This window comes from Metopolophium dirhodum, chromosome 8, assembly GCF_019925205.1.
Source record: "Metopolophium dirhodum isolate CAU chromosome 8, ASM1992520v1, whole genome shotgun sequence".
NCBI lineage: Eukaryota > Metazoa > Arthropoda > Insecta > Hemiptera > Aphididae > Metopolophium > Metopolophium dirhodum.
Genome location: NC_083567.1, coordinates 16,941,608 through 16,950,179, shown reverse-complemented (window position 1 = coordinate 16,950,179; position 8,572 = coordinate 16,941,608).

The window sequence follows — 8,572 nt, the reverse complement described above, 5'->3', positions numbered from 1 at the left end:
TGTACCTATAGCTTTAAAGTGTTGTGTTACCACAATTTATTATATGTTATAGGTACCAACGTACTCAGTATATAGGTATAAACCAAAAGATTCGACATCACGAGTCATGATACGATGTGGTGTAAATACAAATTGTAATTTATAAATAAAGTTTAGGATTTCAAACCTTAGTCTAACACATTAGCTCGTGACTCTCGTGAGACAACCCAGCTGCATGTTTAGTATTTTTTTCACTTTTTAATAGGACGATCGATCAGACCAGTATAATATAGGTCAGTGTGATAAAACTGTATGTCTGTATCTATTTATTTTATTTTTTTTGAAGCAGATGAAATTTTTCTGTTCGGACGTTTTTAAGGTGGCTCCAGCGTACATTTTTTAAGGAGTAATATTTAGGCAATTCACATGACATGAACGTTTAGTCTATGTCTATGTGTGAGTAGTAAATTAGTGTTCGTTTTAAAGAATCGCTGTAAAGCCGCGGCGTCGGGCACCACCGTCGATGTAACTCTCGCACGCTCACGCACATGTCAATACATTACGTAAATGAAATATATTTTTGTTTGCATAACTATAAAAACTACTAAAAGCGGTAGTAAATACTAAATTTAACATACTTCCGAAGTTGAACTGTAATTTCGAAAAAAATGGTTGAATTTATGCTCTTTAGGAATAACTTTTTTGATTTCAAATCAGATGTGCCCAAAACAAATATTACCTACCAAATACAATTCTTTCATGGGTTTTTTTGAAAAAATCCTGATTTTAAGGTCCTTTAGGTTGTTGAAAGCGGATCGTTTTTTCGTGCATTTATACCAATAAGCGGAAGAAAAATTTACCAAGTACCAAAAGTCCGATTTTAATTTTGAAAACATATTTGAATTCCTTATTCTTTTACCCAGGTTATGTAGGAAATGGATTTAAAATTATTTTTTTTTAGTAACATTAAGGGGTATGAATAGTACTAGTGTATACTAGTGTAACACTATACTATTTAAACAATACGGAAAATCGAAAAGCCATTTCCTACATAACCTAAAAAAATAGAATAAGGAATTCAAATATGTTTTCAAAATTAAAATCGGGTTTTTGGCACTGAGTGAATTTTTCTTCCACTTTTTAGGACTTTCATGATGAAACTTTTTTCATCGCAAAAGTAAGTGACGTGTGACTTACTTGTGGCGCGTATGTACGTTAATAATTTCCAAGAATCTTAGCCGTAGTTTACCTTTAATCACATAAAGCGTGATCAGCCAATGTGATCAAATGATCAGTCACTACACACACAGACACATATAACTCATGATGGATAGTAAATTGCCTAAATACGACCCCTTAAAAATGGTTCGCTTTCAGCAGCCTTAAAATTGAAAATTGAAAATCTACTTCCTAAAAAGCCTAGATATTTGGTCAAAGAGTTCATACATCTATAAAAAATTAAAATCGGACATTTCGATGTATGTGTAATTTACCATCGCTTATTGGCCTAAATGTTAAAACATAATATGTGTGCTGCGATTATTAATAAATTAAACATATATTTTTTTATTTCTGAAATTACACGTGAAGCGGTGCTTTACTTAACTGACCCCCAAAACCACCACTGGTTTCCAGTCCATTTTATCTTAATTTGTGATAAAAATACATACATATTATGTTACATTATTTATTTATTGTATTGTATGTTTTATAGTAATGAATATTTATTTTCTAAAAAAAAAGTTTTTAATCATTTATGTATTTTAAAATATCTAACTATCCAAAATGTATATTTAAATACATAATTTAAAATATTCCGGTCAAAATACAATGTTGATGTTAAGCATAATATAAAAAAATGTATTAATATTTTTTTAATTTTTAAAGGAATCACCACCATCAGCACAACATGAAAAGTTATTGAAGAAATTAAACCTCCAAACAGGTAAAATACTAAAATGAGAACACCGGAGTTCTGTTTAAAATGTTTGTGTATACCTTAGTTTAAGTCACTCAAATTCTAATATTGTATGAAAATGAATCCCTTTTCGCTAATGTTAAAAACTGTAAAATATATTACTGATTATAATTTTTTCCAAGAGGCTGGGGAAATGCGAAAAATGAATAAACGATATTTCCTAGTATAACGGGTGTCACACAAATTCACACTAATGGCGCACTTGTGGCGCACTAATGTTTGGCAAAAGAAAAATTTTAAATTTATAATTTTTTTTATGAGGGGGGCTAGCGAACATTTCTCCAGCCCCCTTCAATATTTTTGAATTTATGGTTAAACAAATCAATATCGCACAAATTCTGAAAATAGTCACACAAATTCACACTAATAGCACACTAATGTTTAGCAAAAGAAATTTTTCAAAAATTGTATTTATGGGGGCTGGTGAAATGTACGTGAAGTGTAGGTATGCAATGAATCATCGATCTCGTTGTTTATTAACTTAAAAAGAAAGTATATATATCCGGCATCCGCATAATATCAGTATGAACAATAAATATAATGTAATAATTTTATGAGCTAGTTCTATAAAATGTATAACATTTCTTCTTTAAATATAATGCATAGGTAATATGTTTTTCGAAAAAAACTTTTAAAAAAAACATGAATAATTTTTATTTTATATCACACGGGTTGATCTACAGGATAACTTTGCTGTTATGGATAGTGTTAAATTTGAATTCAATGATATAATATCATAGTATACGAAAAACGATTTTAAGTGGAGACGATTTGTCAGCCTAGGATATTGTATACTATATTTATATTGATATTATTAAATATTATTTATACCGTAGCCGGTTAAGTTGAATTATCATTATTTGTTTATTATCGTATTTGTATATGATAATATATTTTAGACGTCTCAATTACCCACGAATAATATTTTCAAAATAGGCATATGTATATATTACAAGTATCAACGAATTAAGAACGATATTCCAAAAAATAATTGCCGGAAATCATTAGTTTTTAACTGAAAACGACAGGGAAGTCTGAACTTGGCGGTCAGTCTTATTTTTAAGTTATATGTATTATAACTAATTGAAATTTTTGGTATTTTCATATGTACCCGGTGTACCACACTGCGCTTGTTCGAACAATTAAAATCAAAAACATCCCTCGACTTGTTATGTAAAACCACCATGGGTGGGTGTCAGAATTATTTTTGCATCATCAATTTTAAAACGTTGATTTACCTAGATTAAAAAAAAAATTAATTTGTAATACTTTAGCTCGGTAAACTTTAAGCGTTGTACGGGTGCGTGAAACACCGAAAATCGTGAACTTCGTAAGGCTATACCATAAAGACCAATGATTTGCAGTTAGTCGAGTTTTGGACAAGCACCTACATAGGTAACTTATAATAATTCATATTGTAAATTAATTAGGTACCAAAAAAATATAACTTCTCAAACACTGTGTCTATTGGCACTGGCGGGAGAATGTATTAGAATGTCTATAAACTTGCGGACCAGTTTGTATAGTTAAATTTGGTATGCGAACTATAATTGAAATAGAAAACCAGAATAGGTGCATTGCAGATCACAAAGATTTCTGTAAATACGATTTATAAATATACCGTATAGGTATACTGAGTACTTCTATAATAATATATAAGTTCTTTGGATTTATCATATTAAATAATATATTTTATAATATCTATGGCAATCGTCAATTGTCGAAATTCGTCGGCGGCGGTTAACAATTCTAATCATTTCAGCAATACTATTGTATTATAAATTATTATTAATTCGCAAATTTCGTTTGATCAGGTTATTTTCATAAAATATTTCAATACTTTCAAGTTTCAGCTCATCGGAGTGAGATGATTAGATGAAGATGGATGAAGATAGCTGTTTCTTCGGCGATGGCGGCACTCTAGCTACGTTTCACCGCAAGAGTAGATGATTACGAGTAAGTTTGTTTTCATATTATTACCTACTATTTTACATTTACTTTTTAGACTTAAATTAAATATTTTTTGCCACGGACAATCTGTTAACTAGGTAACGTAGAAGCATTTATAAGTTTAATCCCAATAGCGCAATGTATAAAATACGCGAGACCGTCTTCGTTTCACCACGCCAAGTTTAATACGCACCTTTTTGCATGTTATACTATACGCCGGGTATCACCTTAGGTTTGCGCGAAGTATTTAAAACAATATAATGTTATTAATCTTTATATTTTATATTTTTATATACATAAATACATTATACACCTCATATATTTTATTTGCATACTTACACCTTTTTTAGTGTAGTTTATACCCTCGATGGCTATAGATATAGATATTAAATGTCTTGCAATTATATATTTTACTATAATTATTAATTTCATTATAAGATAATATAACAATACACTCTAAATTAAATAAGTTGTTATCAAGACAGACAGTCTTAAAACAAACTGTTTTCTGGACGTTTTCAAAACGTATTATGCTTAAAAAAAATTGCATAGTTGTCGTAGCAGTCAGTTGCTAGATCAACCCGTGTGACATCAAATAGGAATTATTCTTGTTTTTATAAATAGTTTTTTCGAAAAATATATGTAACATGTATAGCTCATACAATTATGAATTTATAGTTAATGGGAATGCGGATGTTTATACTTCATAGATATTTTTTTAGTTAATAATCGTGTAAATAATTTGATTAAACAATCAGGTACTTACCTACTCATCACTAGTATCAATTTTATTATATTACGTGTAAAATCACCAAGGTGCAGACTGCGTTTAAAAAATTAAAAACATAAAATAAAATATAAAATAATGTTGTAGTAGAAGCTGGAGAATGTAACTATTAAATTCATCATTGAATGATTATTCAGAGATCACTTTGGGATAAATGTAAATGTAAATTAAAAATAATTAAAAAACATTTTGTGAAAGGAACAAGATTACTAATACCTATATCATATTATTATAATTCAAATTCAAAATTATAAACTATTTTGGTTTATTGTCATATCAAATTTCAATGAACAAATTGGTCCTTAACACAGAACTCTTTGATATAAAAAGTTGCATTATATTATATCCGTGGATTCATCATATTGACGTACCTAGTATAATATCTAACATTTATTTATTTACTCTATGGCAAATCTCAAAGTCGTTGCAGAAGACACAGTCGATTAAAAATTCTAAAATTTCAATAAGCAAAGAAGATATGAGCAAAAAACTTACTGCGTTTCGTATAATTTTATTTTTCATAAATCACAATATTCTAAGTTCTGGCTGTATTATGGAGCGTTTCCTCGTGGGCGTCGCAGTTCACACACGTCACGGATTCCGCCGAAGGAGTCGATAATTAAAGTAAGTTTGTTTTTATATTCTTTCTTTATTTACTTTTAAGACTTAAAACAAATAATTATTGTCACGAAAAATGTGCTATCCAAGTGTTGTAGGCGCATATTTTAGTTCCGGACTAGAAATGTATAAAATACGCGAGATATAAACGTCGTCGTCGTTTTTCCAGTCCCTGTTTGTAGAAAAATTAAATTAATAGGTGCATACCTAAACAGGGTACTTAATATAAATATATAAATATTATAGAAAATGTTTAAAAAAAACACGACTTTATTTAGTTATTTTGTTATTTAGGTAATACATATTAATTAATAGGTATTTCTTAAATTTTTTTTTTTTTTTTATTTGAAACATTATTTTTAAATATTGGGATCAATAAAACTATTTTTATATAATTACTATTTTATATCAATTAGAATTTGTTTATAAACCAAGTAATAAATAAATGGTTACCAAGTAAAAAGACCGTTATCTATATTATAAATTTGAATTCAATTTACCGCATTTGCGTCTAGTATAAACAAATAAATGTTTTTTTGAAGATAATGTAAAAATATCCATCATCCATCGGTTAGGACCATATATATATTTTCTATGGTTGGGACGGTAGGTTATAATTATAAATAATCTATGGCAAATGACAATCGTTTGAGACGAACAGCGATTCCAATACGTACTCACATATTTCGTTCCATTCTGGTTATTAAGCTAGGTGCCTATTTTTATAAATGTCATTAATCTCAATACTTCCAGACTGAACTTTTGGATCGGAGATATGAAGACGCGCGCTGCATTTTCCTTGGCGGAGATGCACAGCTCTGACACAATACAATATTATACACTCGAAGGGAACACGTTTCGCCGGAAGAATAAATAATTACGTAAGTTTTGTCCTATTACTCTGTTGACGCGGTAGACCTAATGTAAATATTTATTGTCAGACAAACTTATATACCCGCTAGACGTAGAGTAGTTTTTAAAATCCAGTTGTTATAGGTGTACAAAAATTAGGATATTATGAAAAATACCTTAAATTATAATACTTTGCCTACAACTGTTAATTTATTGTTATAGTAGAATAATTTTTAAAATTTTAAATCAATGATTAGGTAATGCTTTTATAAGTAGGAAGGTAGGTTTTTATACCTACCTAACAAAATAAGAAAATACATAATGATTAATGTTATTTAATATAATTTGTAAGTACATAGCAGATTATACCTATCACTTGGTGATGATAATTTTTGTTTTATACGTTCTTCGTAATTCAGTTCCGTCACGATAGTTTTAGTTTTCGTTAAATGTGAAACATACATTTTCTATGCATACGGGATACGGGCATTAAATATTTGGGTTTTAAGAAAACACCTCAAACGTACGTTTTATTTTGGGGGTTTTACGGGATATACCTATAGGAAATTTTCTTCAAATTTTCACATTTCACTATTTGATATTGTGATATTATTTGTACCTAGGTTAAGTTTCTGTTTTAGAATCGATCGATATGTTACCTAGGTATATCACATTCTTTAATTTAAATTCTGGTCGTCGAGTATTGGACAAGTACCTACGTAACTTATAATTCGTATCGTAATTTAATTACTAAAGAAATATAATTTCCCCAACAGTGTCTAGGGCCACCGGCAGCAGAATGCATTATAGAATGTCTATAAACTTGTGGTCTAGTATATGGTTAAAATTGTCATGTGACCAACAACTGGGGGCTTGTTCTGGAAAATTTAAATGATCTAATAAGGTTCATCTCATTATTTGAATTAAATTAATTTTAAGCGATTGTTGTGTTAATCAATTTTTTAATTTATTTCATTCAACACACTCGTCTCAGTTTTCTAGTACCTCTAGATTTCTCACAAAATTCATATCGATCATCTCACAGCTTTCATATTTAAAACCAAAAAAATATGTATTTTTATCTTATTTCAATCTTTTTCATCGAACACCAGAATATATTACAGATCATAAAGATACTAGTATTGTATACTAGATAAGTTTCAATTAGCGAGATGTAGAGAGAGATGGAGATGGAGCGAGATGTAGACGGATGAAGATAGCTGTTTCTTCAATGACAGCCTGTGCTGCAGTACAGCTAGGTTTCACTGGAAGAGTCGATGTTTATGTGTAAGTTTGTTTTTATATTATTTTGGTCTTACATTTACTTTTTAGACTTGAATTAAATATTTATTGTCGCGGAAAATCTGTTAACTAAGTAACGTAGAAGCACAGGTTTTTTTTTATTATAGTTAATTGATCAGGGGATGTATTGCCTGCCCGAACATTTTCAATATTTCTATTGTAACTATACTGGTATAACACTATTCGGGCTATCAATAAAGTCGTGTTCAAAATTAGATAATTGGTGAGGTATGATATTTTTTTAAGCAATTCTTTCGAGTAGGGAATTCACTCAATGATATTTAAATATTTTCACCGATAATCAAGTACGATGACTTGTAGGTAACTAGAGACTGAGTGAATAGGAATTAGGAAGTGTGTGATATGGCGAAGATAAGGAAATGGGTCAACAGGATTTCAGAATGTTTGGTGTATGAAAGGGAAAGATGAAAAAGAAATGTAAGGTTAGGGTAGGTAAGTGGAGTGAGAGTAGCAGATATGAGGATATAAGTAGGTAACGTGTTAAGGTACAAAAGAGGATAGAATAAGGAATTAATTAATTAAGGGTAGTGTAGGGTAGTGTACATATTGTAGTGAAAACAAGAGAGAATAGGTTTAGGTGGTTCGGTCACTGTATGATAAGAGATAGTGAGAGTGGCTATAGAAGTTAATTTAGCGGAGAAATGACCGTCGAGAAGACTGAAGAAGAGATGGATAGACAGAATACCGATCATATGGAGGTGTGGAATGAGAGTGGCTGAACCTGTATATAGCTGTGAGAGACGGGGGAAGAAAAAGTGTAAAGGTAGAATAGTTATGTTAACAATGCCGAATACGTAGGTAAAGATCTTGAATTGCAAAGGCCCTATTGACTCTTTGGCTTCAATTAACCATAGGTTTACCTAACTAACCTTCTTATGACTCATTAGGACGCTTTGAATAAAAAGATCCTGAGTTGCAGGCTGCCGAACTTAAGTGTTTGATTATCAAGTTGATCCTTTGATTGTTGACACCTTAATCCATGCTATGAATAAGCCCATAGATAATAAATAGGGCTCGGATTTATATGTATTATAAAAAAAAAAAAAATTATAATAATAATTAATTATAGGTATAATAGAATGAAA